We start from the raw sequence: 17,165 nt of genomic DNA, 5'->3' as shown, positions 1-17,165 counted from the left end.
GCTGACAGTCTGCATGAATTTATGAAGTCTCTTTATTACTATATTTCCTGAAATATCTCTGAATGTCTTAATGTTTAATATACCCCAATATAAGAACTATTCAATGAATAGTCACTCCTATTTTGGCTGATCTGGTCATAACATGCTCTGAGTATAGAAGTGAAGGTCACAACACTCTAAATACTTATTTTATGTCACTTTTTGAAATGCACCAATAAAGCTTGAGTCACAATCTGAAGTTTTAATTAAATTCATGGTTAGTGTTTCTAAGTCAATATAAGAATTATGAATAAACTTTGGACTCATTGTGTAAACTCCATATTTCTTCAGAAAATAAAGACAAGGGAAATCATAATTTCACAACAGACATTATGTCATTTCAAATCTGTTTCCAATGTCAACTGTCACCATTTTATCCATTCTTTTCACTCTAGATTATATCTTCTCATTGAAGATCTCAGTGTTAGGAACTCTGTTAAAGGGGTCACGTGGAGGTTAAATAAGCCTTCAATGATAGAAACTCTATAAAAGAATTTGTTCTCACAAACTGTCAACTGGCGATCTTTAACTGACACTAATTTGACAGGCTGAAAATTAAAAGGAAATGTGAGAGGATTAAAACTTTTAGCCACATATATCATTTTTAACAGGGACTTGCTGCAAATTTTAGTTTCAAATACTGAAAGAGGTGAAAATAAAGTCATATTTGCTTTTAATACATACTAGTGTGTATATAATTTATATATAATATAATGTATACAACATATACTATATATATTTACTTATATACATTATAATATAGTTATTTAAGTAAAGATTTTTTCAGGAAATACTTTAATACATTTACTAGCAGCATATAACATTCTAAATAATTGAGGAGTTTGGGCTTCAATATCTTAAATAAGGAGTCCTCTGAGAAAGGTTTACTTTTATCCAGTTGAAAAATTGATTTGTTAAACACACTTAATGGCATTTTGCCTATTTTTAATTGATTTCAGTAATATGCAATCATTTACATTTAAGAACTAGGCCAAATGTTTAAGGACTGGAATCTATCCCTCAGAATAGAATTCTTAGGATGTTACTTAAGGCCTTCAAGATTTACTTCATTTTACTCATCAACCCACTACATTACTTTCTATTCTCATTCCATAGTTCACACTTTCTTTTTCTTTAGCATTGATCACGGATTTTTTTACTATACATTTATTTTACTCTACGTGTTTTTTGTTTCACCCAAGAATGTATGTTCTGTGCGACAGAGTCTTTTCTGCATTTCTATTTTCTCACTGCTATAACCATAGCACCTAGAAAAATACCTGGAACATAATGGACATTCAATAAATATTTGCTGAATAAATATCTGCTGCAATTTACGTTTTGTAGGAAGAAATTGTGATCCAGAGGGATTGAATTGCCCAAGTTTAAATGACTAGCCTGTAGAAGTTTCAGAAACACAACCAGGTTTTGTAACACCTGGAACAATATATTTCCTATCTCCTAAATTCTCTCATACATAAACCTTGGAGAATACACACACACAGGCACACATACACATAAGGTATTATACATGCATAAAAATTTATTGAACAAAACCTTTTTTCCTCAATTTATGTTATTTCAAATACTTTTCAAGAAATATTTTCTAATGGCACCACCATTTAAGACTACTAAAATGGATTTGCTATAACAAAAAGTAAAATTTATTTGTTTAAAAGATAATTAATCAAAGCTACCGTCATATATTATGACTATATTAGAAATCTAGGAGAATATTGAATTAAAAATCGTCATAATAATCATCTAATTTTGTGTGTATTTACATCTAGACATGTAGATATATGCATTATATACTTATATATATGCATACATACTATACATACACATGCTATACATACATAAATATACACACTGTTTATACATATATATACGCACAATATGTAGATGCACACTATACACACACATAGTATCAAAATTCTCTTAAAGATAATTTGAATGAGAAATGAGTAAATTTTTAATTATAAAAGGACTTTAAAAAAATTTTTAAAAAATATTTATTAATTAGGCTGCACTGGGTCTTAGTTGTGGCATGTGGGATCTTTTTAGTTGCAGCATGCAGACTTCTTAGTTGCAGCACGCACATGAGATCTAGTTCCCCGACCAGGGATTGAACCTGGGCCCCCTGAATTGGGAGCGTGGAGTCTTACCCACTGAACCACCAGGGAAGTCCCTAAAAGGACAAATTTTTAAAGTAAATTTTTGGTATATATTTTTCCTTTTCATTGTTGGTTAGCTTTTGTTGTGACTAAGAAAAAGTAAAACCAATACATAAATTAAAACTCTTAATATCTAAGTAGAGTATCCATTAAATTCATATTTTTGCTTAGAATGCATTTCGTGTGTTTTCCTTAGTGAAAAGTTAATGAAGATGAGAGGAAAAAATAATCCTCTTTAGAGATACGGTGCCAACCCAAGCCACTGCTTTTTGCCTGTGTAGTCAATCCATGTAGTGCACCATCTGCTTGCCTCCAGCATGTTTTTGATTCTTATCAGAAGAGTCAACTATCTCTATCTATCTCATCTCTCAGCTTAAGTTGTGCTATTGAGTTTCCATCCCCATGAACACAGAGAGGCTGTGCATCATATCATCCAGGCCACTGTCCTGCTTTGTGGTAGAAAACTCATCTCAGCTGTCTCATCAAAAACTATATGGAACCTGTGAAGTGACTAGAAAAGAAGCTTCTTATTTTCTGCTGAATGGAAAGGTGGAAAGAAAAATCTCTGGGAACATCTGGCAGCCGCCTTTCAACCAGAAGCGTAGAAGGAATTCAACAAGAGGAGAGAGCTAAGTGGAAAAAGGAGATTCAGCAAATCTGGATCCTGTTAATATCTTTGTATTCCTGTATTTACACTCCAGATCTCTTCCTGAATTTGTAAATAAACTGAATAATTAGAATTCCATTTTGTTTAACTTACTTTGGGTGGGATTTTCTGTCACTTACAATTAAAGGAATCCAGCTAGAATCTAATACTCTTGATATTAAAGTTAATTTACATGCACAGAGCTACAGAAACAAGTTCTGCATTTTGCTTTAGAATAACTTTAATGGAGTATGTTTTTTCAGATGGCATGTTCTTTTTCTTTGATTTGGGGTGGCTCTTGTTTTCAAACTAGTGTTCTTTGTGGGTGGATTTGTAAATTCTCTTACAACACTAAATGTGTGTCCAAGAAAGTTGGTGGTGAGGGTGATGGTAGTCCTGTTGTCCACCAGTGCTACTTATTATGTGAGCCATGACTTCTTGGTGAGTGGATAGAGGTTCCAGGAAATATTTAAATCAACTATTTGGTCCTTGTTTCTGTGGATAAAGTGTGAGGAAGTGAGGATGTGTTCAAGTGACTGCAGGAGCCGGCACTGTGCCTACATTTTAATGAACTCAAGCTGTCTTCTCATACAGTGAAAGAGCACTAGAATCTTACTGACATGAACTTCCAGGTGTTCATTCAAGGATGTTCCCTAAATTGACAAAGAATGACCCATGAATGTTCTCTGTCTCTTAAACTGTCCCATTCTTTATGTCCCCATGGTCCTCCTGGAATCTACAACCCAAATTCTCCTCCTGAAGTCCAGCATTTGGGAAGTCTCTAGACAGATTTTATATTTGCAAATTTTCATAGGTTTCAGCATGGCTATGAACTTAATCATCTTATCCTCCACTTGTTTCAGTGCATACATCTAGCAGAGGGAGAACTTCCTATGCAAAAGAGATGTTTGTGGGTGGGAGAGGGGATAGTGGGAGATTGAAATAAATGTGATGGTTAGAAAAATTCTCAATACAAATATCTGCTTAGGGCAATGTTTTGTTTACTTCTTTTGGTTGTGCTAGATATCCAAAAAAAAAAAAAAAACCAGGAAAAGAAAATATTGCATTGGTTGATTTGCTCACAATATCCCTTGTTTTTTTTCCTCTGACTTATTTACTTAGTTTTCAAGCAAGAACCAACTAATAGCAGAACAAATCTCAAGCTAATCTTTATTGTACTATTGTAGCTTTTATAAATCCAATCAATGGATTTGTGAATGCACTACTTAAACTCTGTAATAATCTACTGATACATGAGATGCTTAATTACTTTTTTCTAAGGACTCTATAAAACTTTCAGGGCTTAAAAACTTACTTTGTGTCCAGAGGAGACATTACGAGACCATCTGTTATCAATATTTAGGAACATAAAATAAATACATATTCATTTGCTTCTAAAAATGTTGTTTTTGCCCTCATGTATATAGATGGTTAAGTCATTACAACATTATAACCAGGTTAGCGTGATAGACGAGCCATAACAGCTTCTTAGGTACTAGATAACTGCCACATCACAGAAAGGAAGGGGTCCTTTTTTCTAATGACAACAGTAATGTACCTCTTTAAAACTATTGCTGAAAGTTGGAGTAGAAAATGCTATGACTGTTTTCTCAAAATTAAGTAGATTTTATGATCTTCCTTTTCTTCCAAAAATTTTAGAATGAGTAATACAAGTATTTTCTTTTACTAAAAATGGTAAAGATAGAGATAGGGATAGAGATAGACACAGAAATATTTATTTATGTTCTCATGGCAAACAGGCAGCTAGGGTTTTCAGATAGCCATGATGCTACCTGATTTCTTTACTTTTAAATTGCTGTAGAACCAAAATCTCAAGGTGTTTTTGGTTTTGTTTTTAATCACTGGGACTATGATTAAGGATGTTAAATTTGCATCTATTGCAAAGACTAAGATTCCTGCATTCTGCTACATGATTTTCCCAGAGTAATTTAAAAATATATCTGCTATGCTATATCCTCAAATGGTTTAAAGCCAGAAACCAAAACATACTCAGAATATCCTGAGTTAGAAGTGAATATAATTGCTTAGTCTATCCTAACAAGATAGCACTTTGAATCTGGAGCTTCCTTATTCTAAGGAAATGATACTGAGAAAAAGCTTATGGAAAAATATCCAATATTAAGAGATAGCTTCAGTAAAGTATATTATATTTACATAATTAAAGAAATTTTAGGCATTGAAACTTATGATTTGGGAAAAAGAGTGACAATTGAAAATTTTCTACAAATTCTGTGAATAACAAGAAATAATGTAAATAGAAAAATTAGCAAAAACATACTCCATTATATTAAGACTAAATATCTCTTAGGTTGCTGAATTTTGATGACTTAATACTGTCTATACTATTGTGAATCTCCAAGTATTCTATACTTAGGGAATTTTAAAAATTAACATAAAATTACTACTACAACAACAACAAGAGAAACAACACTAAAAGATGGGACAGATTCTATGGGAAAGTGGAGGTTAGAGAATGACTTCAAGGGAAAAACGTGCTATGCCTGAGGATCGTGGCTGATTTCACGTGCCAAAGATGTCGTCAGTCAGAGCCACTCTTTTTTTTTTTTTAAATAGATCCTTATTGGCGTATAATTGCTTCACAATACTGTGTTAGTTTCTGTTGCACAGCAAAGCAAATCAGCCATATGCATATACATATCCCCATATCCCCTCCCTTGTCCCCATGCCTCCCTCCCCTTCTCCTCATTCCACCCTTCTAGGTCATCGCAAAGCACCCAGCCTAGCTGATCTCCCTTTGCTATGCTGCTGCTTCCCACCAGTCAACTATTTTACATTCAGTAGTGTATATATGTCGATGCTACTCTCACTTTGCCCCAGCTTCGCCCTTCCACCCCATGTCTTCAAGTCCATTTTCTATGTCTACCTCTTTATTCCTGCCCTGCAACTTGGTTCATCAGTGCCACTTTTTTTTTTTTTTTTAGATTCTATATATATATTCATTAGCATACGGGATTTGTTTTTCTCTTTCTGACTTCACTCTGTATGACAGACTCTAGGTCCATCCACCTCACTACAAATAACTCAATTTCATTTCTTTTTATGACTGAGTAATATTCCATTGTATATATGTGCCACATCTTATTTATCCATTCATTTGTCTATGGACATTTAGGTTGGTTCCATGTCCTAGCTATTGTAAATAGTGCTGCAGTGAACACTGTGGTCCATGTCTCTTTTTGAATTATGGTTTTCTCAGGGTATATGCCCAGTAGTGGGATTGCTGGGTCATACGGTAGTTCTACTTTTAGTTTTATAAGGAAGCTCCATTTGTTTTCCATAGTGGTTGTATCAATTTACATTCCCACCAACAGTGCAGGAGGGTTCCCTTTTCACCACACCCTTTCCAGCATTTATTGTTTCTAGATTTTTTTGATAATGGCCATTCTGACTGGTATGAGGTGACACCTCATGGTAGTTTTGATTTGTATTTCTCTAATCATTAGTGATGCTGAGCATCTTTTCATGTGCCTCTTGGCCATCTGTATGTCTTCCTTGGTGAAATGTCTATTTAGGTCTTCTGCCCATTTTTTAACTGGATTTTTTTGTTTTTTGATATTGATGTCCATGAGCTGTTTGTATATTTTGGAGATTAATCCTTTGTTGTTTCATTTGCAAGTATTTTCTCCCATTCTGAGGGTTGCCTTTTTGTCTTAATTATGGTTTCCTTTGCTGTGCAAAAGCTTTTAAGTTTCATTAAGTCCCATTTGCTTATTTTTGTTTTTATTTCCACTTCTCTAGGAGGTGGGTCAAAAAAGAACTTGCTGTAGTTTATGGCAAAGAGTGTTTTTCCTATGTTTTCCTCTAAGAGTTTTATAGTGTCTGGTCTTAGATTTAAGTCTTTAACCCATATGGAGTTTATTTTTGTGTATGCTGTTAGGGAGTGTTCTAATTTCATTCTTTTACATGTAGCGGTCCAGTTTTTCCAGCACCACTTATTGTAGAGGCTCTATTTTCTCCATTGTATATTCTTGCCTCCTTTGTCATAAATTAGGTGCCCATATGTGCATGGGTTTATCTCTGGGCATTCTATCCTGAACCATTGATCTATGTTTCTGTTTTTGTGCCTGCACCATACTGTCTTGATTACTGTAGCTTTGTGGAATAGTTTGAAGTGGGGGAGCCTGATTCCTCCAACTCCGTTTTTCTTTCTCAAGATTGCTTTGGCTATTAGGGGTCTTTTGTGTTTCCATATGAATTGTAAAATTTTTTTGTTCTAATTCTGTGAAGAATGCCATTGGTAGTTTGATAGGGATTGCATTGAATCTGTAGATTGCTTTGGGTAGTATAGTCATTTTCACGGTATTGATTCTTCCAATCCAAGAACATGGTATATTTCTCCATCTGTTTATGTCATCTTTGATTTCTTTCATCAGTGTTTTATAGTTTTCTGAGTACAAGTCTTTCACCTCCTTGGGCAGTTTGAAGTCATGGGGATGCATTAGTGCTTGGGTTCCCATCCATTGTCATTTGCAAAGCTGAGGAGATGATATGATAGACTGAGGTAAACTGTCTTGACTAAATCTGTTTGTCATATTCACAGGCGTATACGTGTGAATAACCCAGAGAGAAATTGTCTTGTTTTAGGCATATTTCATAAGAGCTGGTGATTTCACACCTTCAGCTGGGCTTATTATGTGAAGGTTTGGAAAATATATTTTTGAGCATGGAGAGAAGACTGAGTGCTAAGTGTTGCTGAAAATTCAATGCAGTTTGCCGATCATATGAAATGGCATCAATAAATTTGTCTGTGAGATATATTTCCAGCTAGCCCAATCACTCAGGAGAGAGATTGCAGTAGGAATCCAAGGCTGAGGTTATGAGTGGCTTAATAAAGGTAGTGTGTGTAGTGTTTATAACAATGATGGCAAGAAAAAAGGAACCCAGATGTTAGGTCGATATACAGGGCTTGTTAAATGCAGCTCTTATAACCTAATAAAGCAATTATACTAGAGTTTCAGGGTGATGTGAATGGTTATTAAACAGATATGGTAAGCTCTACCATATTCTTTCTGCAATCTGACAAGTTCTCAGTCCCCAGTGACAGAATACCATCACCATCATCCTATTTGAGATCTCCTGTGAGGACCAAATAGAATTGAGAAGATGCACTCAATAGCCCTCAATGAACGTCCCCTATAAATGTTATTTCTGGTAGATATTATTGAGACCATATTATTATAAAATAAAAAAACCTGTAACTTACATAACATTCGTATGTCAGAGTGCCCTGTTTTGCTAGTCATTAAGCTCAGTCCTCTTGTGGGACCTCTGTAATCAGGAGCTTCTCTGGAATTTACAGTGAGGGAAGTCACCATGTTATGTAATTATAACTCAAGTTCCATTGAAAAAAACGCTTTGCCTATAATTCTGTTTTGTTTTTCTAAGTGTACTTTTGTTGATTTAATGCTATTGATATTGTTGATATCTGTTCCTCCCAAGGAAATATTGCATGTTAATAGGTCTGCATTACCAAAGAGCAGATTTCATTTATAAGCCATAGCAAGGCTGTTAGATGTTTTCTTTTCTAAGGATAGACCTATAGCATCTCATCTTCTTTTCTAAATCCACAAATACTCCTATGAGATTAAAAAAAATACGTTAAAATGACTTTGGACAAGTTTACTACTTTTTAATCTTCTCATGCTAATATGCAAACTTTAGGAGTATGGGTTGGTTTCCTGGTTACATAGGGGTTTTTAATAGACTGTTTTTACAGAAGTTTTCTGTTTACAGAAAGCACAGAGAATTTCTTTATACCACCCCCTCCCCAAGCACACAGTTTCCCCTATTATTAACATCTTGCCTTAGTGAGGTGCATTTGTCACAATTGATGAATGAATATTAATACATTATTATTAACTAAAGTCCACAGTTTACATTAGAGTTCACTCTTTGTGTTGTACAGTTCTATGGGCTTTGACAAATGTGTAATGTTGTGTGTCCATCAAAACTGGAGAATAGGGAACAGTTTTTCGCTGCCCTAAAACTGTTATATGCTTCACCTATTCATCATTCCTCTTTTCAACCCCCCTGAACTCTTGGCAACCACTGATCTTTCTACTGTTTCTATAGTTTTTGCACTTTCCAGTATATCATACAGTTTGAATCATATAATCTGTAGCCTTTGCAGACTGGCTTCTTTCACTTACCAAAATGCTTTAAAGGTTCCTCTGTGTTTTGTTTTGGGTTTGTGTGTGTGTGTGTGTGTGTGTGTGTGTGTGTGTGGCTTGATAGCTTTTTTAAAAAAAATTGTGGAATAGTATTTTGTTGAATGGATTTACTACAGTTGTTTATACATTCACCTATTTAAGGTCATTTTGGTTCTTTCCAGGTTTTGGTGATTACGAATAAAGCTGCTATAAAGATTCATATGGAGTTTTTGTGTGGACATAAGTTTTCACTTCATTTTGGTAAATATTTAGGAGTAAAATTGCTGGATCATATGGTAAGCTTATGTAAGCATATGGTAAACTTTGTAAGAAGCTGTCAAGCTGTCTTGCAAAGTGGCTATATCATTATGCATTCCCACCAGCAACAAATGAGAATTCCTGTAGCTCCAAATCCTCTTCTGCATTTGATATTGTCAGTGTTTTGGATTTTATTCATTCTTATGGTGTGTAGTAGCCCGGGTTACATTTTGCCTCTTTGTTGTATTGAAAATATCTTTGCTCTAAAATAATACCATCATCTTAGTTATTGTGCAACTCTCAGCCACAGCGTTTACCAGACGTCTACATCTAACTTCTAATTATAGATCTTATCCATATACTTCATTACTTTGTTGGTCAAAACCTTGTATGAACATCTGAGTGCCCTCTTTTTCCCTTTTCCTAATTTGTGATTTATAAATTCAACTTTCCTATTACTGCTTGCACAAAGACCTCTGGTCCTTGGAGGAGTCATTATCTTGTTAAAATACCTTTATCTCTTTCTTATGTTTCCCATCAGCTCAGTTTTCTTTTCTGATGCATGAAACAAACAAGTAACCCTTGCCATCTATCTCCCTATTACCCTATAGCAAAGGGTTAGTTTCCAAAAAGGAATCATACTTTCTTAACTGCAGTCCAGTGCACTGTCTTCTTTTTCTTCACATTAGATATCCTCACATTAGCCCATTAGACAGTTTTTATGTAATGAAGCTGAGTCTAGAACATGGATCCTCTGACTCTTGTAATATTCATTTTCCCATTTACCATCAATAACATGGAGATTTTATAAGTGATCCACTCTATCCCCCAGAATTAACTGGAAAAAACCTTAAAAGAGTGAGGGACATTAAAAAAGTCAACATTACATCAATTTATCATTTTTTTTTCCTGGGACACAAATATTATACCTATTGTTGTGGATGGATTGAATATGTGTCCCTACAAAAGATATGTTGAAATCCTAAGCCCTAGTACCCCAGAATGTGACCTTATAGGGAAATAGGGTCTTTGCAGATGCAATCAAATTAAGATGAGGTCTTTAGGGTGGGCCCTAATCCAATATGACTGGTGTCCTTATAAAGAAAGGCCAGAGACACACAGGGATAATGTCATATGATGACAGAGGCAGAGATTAGAGTGATGCAGCTGCAAGCCAAGGAATGCTAAGCATCAATGGCCACCAACAGTACCTAGTGAAGAAAGGAAGGATTCTACCCATAGTCTCAGAGGGAACATGGTCTTGTGGCCTTGGACTTGTAGCCTCCAGAACTGTCATAGTCAATTTCTGTTTTTTGAAGCCGCCCAGTTTGTGCTACTTTGTTACTTCAGCCCTAGGAAACTAATACCAGTGTAGGACAAATAAGAATGTCAGTGAAGTTGTTTATTCAGACTGGCCCAAGTCTACATACTTTAGGGCCAGTCTTTTCCCCATTTCTTGTTATGGTCAAATGCATGATGTTATTTTATCTCTTATTTATTTTTTACCATAGATATTTTCTCCTAGATATTGTCAGTCCAAATTAAGATTATTATAGTTGTTACTGGGGGACCAAGGAAGGGAAAGTGTTTATTTGCTAGCTATGCTATGGAGAACCAGAGGAAATTGCCTAAATAGCCTCATGAACCCAAACAAAACAAAATTATAGAAACAAAGAAACAAACAGGAATAATATGACAGCTCCTCAAAGATGGAAAAAACTATAATTTTGTTTGTTGTGTGTGTTTTGGCTTTGTCATTATATGTAATGCCATTCAAACCCAGTCCTTCCTTTTTTTGGAAGGCAGCTTATTGAAGACAATCAATTTTAAAATCGATACTTATAATTTGTTTTGATTCAGGGGACATTATTTCTCATGCCCGAAAGATTTTCTCTTTGTTTACTAGAAAACTGGGTCTCATATGACAAAGATGTAAATCTTTGTTTTCTTTCTGCTTTGTCACAATTTGCCATTCTTCACTCTTTGCTAAATATGCCCATTTCCATCACCTCATCTGATGGCAGTTGCTAAGGTGCGAGTCCTGCTTTCCCTAGTCTTCCTGGTGTCAAAATCAACATTAAGGAAATTCTCAGTGAACTGGCAAAGTCAGAGGTTTATGTTAGTGGGGCTTCTGCCTTCCAATACCTTTACCAAACCTTTCCAATTCTTTAAAAAATTAGAGTTAAATAGATAATGGAGGTAGTGGTTATTTGATTGCATAGGTATAACGGAATCTCTCTAGGCTTTGAATAACAAATAAATTTATCCATAGACCATTATAATCAATGAAACACAAAGATATCAACTATGACTCACAGCACAGTTGTCAGCTATCCCCTTTATCTCTGAATATGTTCCACTTAATATTTAGTACTATATTATTTCAACTTTTAATTGCTTATGTCTTAAAACTTTTGATATGGAGATTATCAAATGTTTACACCCATATAATGATTCCCCCCCAAGAATAAATATTGTAATATCACATACACCCAATACCCCAAGATGCAATTTGTGAAACTATTTATTACCTGCCAAATTCAATGCAAATGAAGCTCATTGGGGGTCTACACAAGGCAGGCACTAATTTACTCCAAGAGGAAAAAGCAAAGCATAGGTATGTGCTTGTTGTACTTGGGAGGTATTGAAAGATCTAGCTTCATTGGAATGGAAAGGAGTTTTGTCTTGAACTTTAGTGGGAGAGAAGGTAATTTATTCAATCAGGGCCAGATGAAGGCAGACATGACATGTCAGGCCAACATGTTTTGATCTTCACCTTCTAAGCAATAAAGTTTGTTGCCATGACTGTGTTTTATAAAAATTGATCTGGAGATGGAAAGCAACATATATTAAAGGGGAGAGAGCTTCTAGGAATGGAGATCACCAGTGAAGTGAAGAGAGTCTAAGCTAGAATGATGGAAGGAGAAACTGAAATGAAGGAATGAATGAATCCTGGGTCAATAGGATTTTGCAAGAGGTTGGACATGGGAACAAAGGTGATGATAAAGCAATGCACATGTGTTACAAAGAAGAAAAATAATGAAGCACCTAATATATATCAGTAATTATTTATAAACTGTTTTGTTTGTTATTTTAGTTAAACCTCATAGTAAACTTCTAAATTTATAAGGAATTTTTTATTATCCACATTTTCTTAGACATGTAACTGAGCATCACAAAAGTCAAAGTAAGAAATTGGTAAAAAAGGATATTTGAACCCAGATATTTTGACTAAACTCGATAGTTTTTTCTCCATGTATCTAGCTATTTTTATATTATAATGAAATAAATGATCAAACCAGGCATAATATTTCTGATTTTGGTAGGAAGTATAGATTTTACGATTAAAAATAAAATCATACCTAGTTTTTTCTGTAATTTGAATTTCTTCTATTACTGGAGAGAGCAAAGAGTTTTGATCAATTTTCATTTGCTTTCATGGCATTTTTTTTTTTTGCATTTGAATGTTCATACCTGTATATGTGCAATTAATATATCTATTATTTTTACCTATTTTGTTAAAGTATTTTTATTCATTTGTAAAGGAGATATACAGTTTAAAATATAAACTCTTTGAATGTCTATTTTATTGCAATATATCCTTTCTTAATTTATTTTAGTTTATATTTGGGAAGATTTGGGATGATTAAAAAGACAAATTTTTTTCTCCTTTCAAAATACTGGGTTTTTTTTAGTGAATTCTCAAACTTTTATGTCGTCAAAGAAATAGTGTAGTGCAGTTTTTCTTAATTGTAGTGGGTCATGAATACCTTATAAAATGAGAGATGTTGCTTATACACACAAGGTATTTTGAACATAGTCTTCCCAGTTTGGTATCTCTCCTCATTTTGAATCCTCTTTTTCCCAAGCTGAGGCTAAAAGCTTCATTTCCCATCGGCCTTTGCACCTGGGTTGTATAGAGAACTTTAAGCCATTACACCTTCTCAGAATTAAGAAAGAGGATGTGAAGGCTGAGTGAGGCTGAATGGGTCTTCTGGCAAGGATAGTCATGAGGTCTTTGATTTTCTCTGCAGTAGCTTGGCAAAGGTTCTAGTATCTGTGGCTGTGGGGATTTCTACTGGAATAGTCTTATGAGGTAATTAGACATTTCTCCTAGATGCATCTCTTCTGACTGATTACATGGCTCACTGTGCACTAAAAATTATATTGGCCAACTAATACTTTGAACTAAATCTGTTTCTACTTTCATTATCTAAATTAAATCTAACTGCAAATAAATTTCAACCAATAACAAGAAGTCTGGTAAAATGTTATTCTCAGAAAAGATGCAAATATGTATTTTGTAGCAGAGACTACTGTTTTTCTCCTAATATTCAGTCTTCCTTTTTTTTTTTTTTCTTTTTTTTTTTTCGGTATGCGGGCCTCTCACTGTTGTGGCCTCTCCCATTGTGGAGCACAGGCTCCGGACGCACAGGCTCAGCGGCCATGGCTCCCGCTCCGCGGCATATGGGATCCTCCCGGACCGGGGCAGGAACCCGTGTCCCCTGCATCGGCAGGCGGACTCTCAACCACTGCGCCACCAGGGAAGCCCTTTGCCTAAGTTATTAAACTGAAAAACAATTTAGTTTCTTTCTTAAAATTCCCCCAAAAAACATCAAGAGAAAAAAAATACCACAAGCCACTGAGTTTTCCTCTGATGATAAATTTAGCTACATTTTAAAAGTTATATCTTTTAATTAACTCATCATTTTTCACACAGTTGACAAATAAACATTTAATTTTCTATTTCTTCTAATGGTGATTAAAGAAGCTCTTTTTCATTCTAACGTATTGCTGATTATTTATTTATTTATTTTTGGCTAGGCCTCGCTGCTTGTGGGATCTTAACTCCCCGACCACGAATTGAACCCTGGGCCCAGGGCAGTGAAAGCACAGAGTCCTAACCACTGGACAGCCAGGGGATTCCCAAAGCACACGCTGCTGATTTTAGCATAAAAAGTAAGTACTGCTGTAGCTGTATGTAAGTATTGTAGCTGTAGGATCACTACTTTACAGAGACTTTTTTCTGGTGTTTTTTATTTTTTTCTTCCATTTAAATAAACCCATTTTGTCACTTCCTCAGTATTTATTTAGGATACAGATATTTTTCTTATTGATTTAACAGTATCAGTGAGCATAGGCATCTCTGTCTCATTTGATTGGATCATAGGTGGTCATCCAAGATAGTCAACTGAGGGATGACCCCAGAGACATTGTAAGGAGAAGACAATGGAGATTAGGGTTTAAAGCCCTTTACTTTCCCAGACCTTGTCTATGCAACCCCAGAGATATATTTACCTGAAGACATGTTTTTTGTAAAATTTGCAAAAAAACAAAAACAAAACCAATTCTGATTTCCAGAAACAAGTTTAGAATATTTCAACAAAACAAGTAAGAAATTATATAATCCTTATTTGGGCACATTTGAAGGTCTTGTATTTTATTATATATTTTTAATAAATAACTGAAAGAAATTCAGACATATAATTGATATATATAAAACAAGATGGTTAAGATAAATCAATAGAAAATATTTTGTTATTGCAAAGCTGATTGTAACAAAGTAAAAGAAAAACAGATTCATAAAAAGGAAGCAATAAATGTTGAATAGAAAATTCATTAACATATTAATGCACTGAAGAGATAATTCACTTAAAAGATACTTTAAAAAATTGTAATTAATTAAAAAGGAACAGTTTGTATAGATAATTACTAAAAAACTTATTACTGAAAAGGAATGAACTATATGTAGATTACAGAGAAAATATTTTTCTTGCTAATCTGACACAAAAAACTGACAACAGAGACTACATAAAACATACAATAATAAGCCAAGACAGTCAGGACCTCAACAACAAACTGGTTTACAATTTTTGTCAACTGAGAGTAATTTCAGATTACTCACTGCACCAGTAAACTTGAAACAACCTAAAATCTAACAGTAGGTATATGAAATAAACTAATAATTGCACTTCAGATTTGATTCTAAACCTTTATATATTATCACCTATAACAAGTTATTAAGCTGACATGAACTTTTTATATAAGTAATGTTAGAAAAAATTTTCATCAACCATAGTAAAAAGTCGAATTACCTTTTCAGTGTATAGAAAATTAATATTATCACACTATCCTCACATGAAGTTATGAAAGAGATTTTAGCCAAAAATGTAGAGGTAAGAGTTATAATAACTAGGTCAGTAATTAATAAAAATGTTATCTTGCTGAATAATGAGGTATTTGTAGTACTTGTCAACATTTTTTCTTTTCAAACAGAATTGTTTATTGAGTCCATATGACCTAAAATGGCAAGAACAGAATACTTTAGCCCAGGGTATATCATAGATATCTCTTCTTCCCTCCCTTATCTACATATATTTCAACCTATTTTAGAAGGAAATTCATTTCATTTGGCATGCATTCCTCTTTACCAAGTGTTTTTGTATGTTTCAGTACATTGTTGTCTTCCAGATAAAACAGTTCTTTTTTTTTTTCAGTTTCTAAAAGTAGTTTATTTTCAAGGAATAATTTTGAGTTTAATATTTCGTCAGTAAATATTGAATTGTCCTCTGTGTCACCCACTCTTTGAGATGCCTCTCTGCCCTCATGGATCACATTAAATCACTGAATGCTACCAATCAAAGAGTAAGGTTCATGACCCTTCTAATCCAAGCAGAAAGCATGGATAATTATTAGGCTCGTATTCATATAGCTACATATAAACACAAACATTTTGCTCTCTTTTTCACTTATTCAAATCTTTGTTTTATACATGGACTTTAATTAACATTTAAAAATGAATATCTACAGCATAAACTAACACAACATTGCAAAGCAACTATACTCCAAAAAATCCCCCCCAAAATGAATATGTCTAAATTTTAGTAATCTTAACCTTTCCCAAGGCAAACTTCTGGATACTTTCTGGCCAGGTTCCCATAAGGTACCTATCACCTTTTATATATGTAATTTAAGCCCCATTAAATGCAAGTTAAATGTAGTGACTTCTTTAAAAATTAAGTCAAGCTTTCCAGGCTTGACTTAATTTTTACACTTAATTTTTACACAAACATACACTTTAACCTGTTTTTATTCTTTAATATCTTTATTGGAGTAAATTGCTTTACAATGGTGTGTCAGTTTCCACTGTATAACAAAGTGAATCAGCTATACATATACATATATCCCCATATCTCCTTGTTCTTGTGTCTCCCTCCCATCCTCCCTATCCCACCCCTCTAGGTGGACACAAAGCACCAAGCTGATTTCCCTGTGCTATGCGGCTGCTTCCGACTAGCTATCTGTTTTACATTTGGTAGTGTATATATGTCAATGCTACTCTCTCACTTCGTCCCAGCTTACCATTCTCCCTCCCGGTGTCCTCAAGGCCATTTGCGTCTGTTCCTGTCCTGCACCTAGGCTCTTCAGAAGCATTTTGTTTCCTTTTTCAGATTCCATATATATGTGTGAGCATAGAGTATTTGTTTTTCTCTTTCTAACTAACTTTACTATGTATAACAGTCTCAAAGTCCCTCCACCTCATTACAAATAACTCATTTTTGTTTATTTTATGGCTGAGTATTATTCCATTGTACATACGTACCACATCTTCTTTATGCATTAATCTGTTGATGGACACCTAGTTGCTTCCATGTCCTGGCTATTGTAAATAGAGTGCAATGAACATGTGGTACATGAATCTTTTGAATTATGGTTTTCTCAGGGAATATGCCAAGTAGTGGGATTGCTGGGTCATATGGTAGTTCTATTTTTAGTTTTTAAGGAACCTCCATACTGTTCTCCATAGTGGCTGTATCAATTTACATTCCCACCAACAGTGCAGGAGGGTTCCCT

Source organism: Physeter macrocephalus, chromosome 1 (assembly GCF_002837175.3).
Source record: "Physeter macrocephalus isolate SW-GA chromosome 1, ASM283717v5, whole genome shotgun sequence".
Lineage (NCBI taxonomy): Eukaryota > Metazoa > Chordata > Mammalia > Artiodactyla > Physeteridae > Physeter > Physeter macrocephalus.
Note: the sequence above shows the minus strand (reverse complement) of the source record.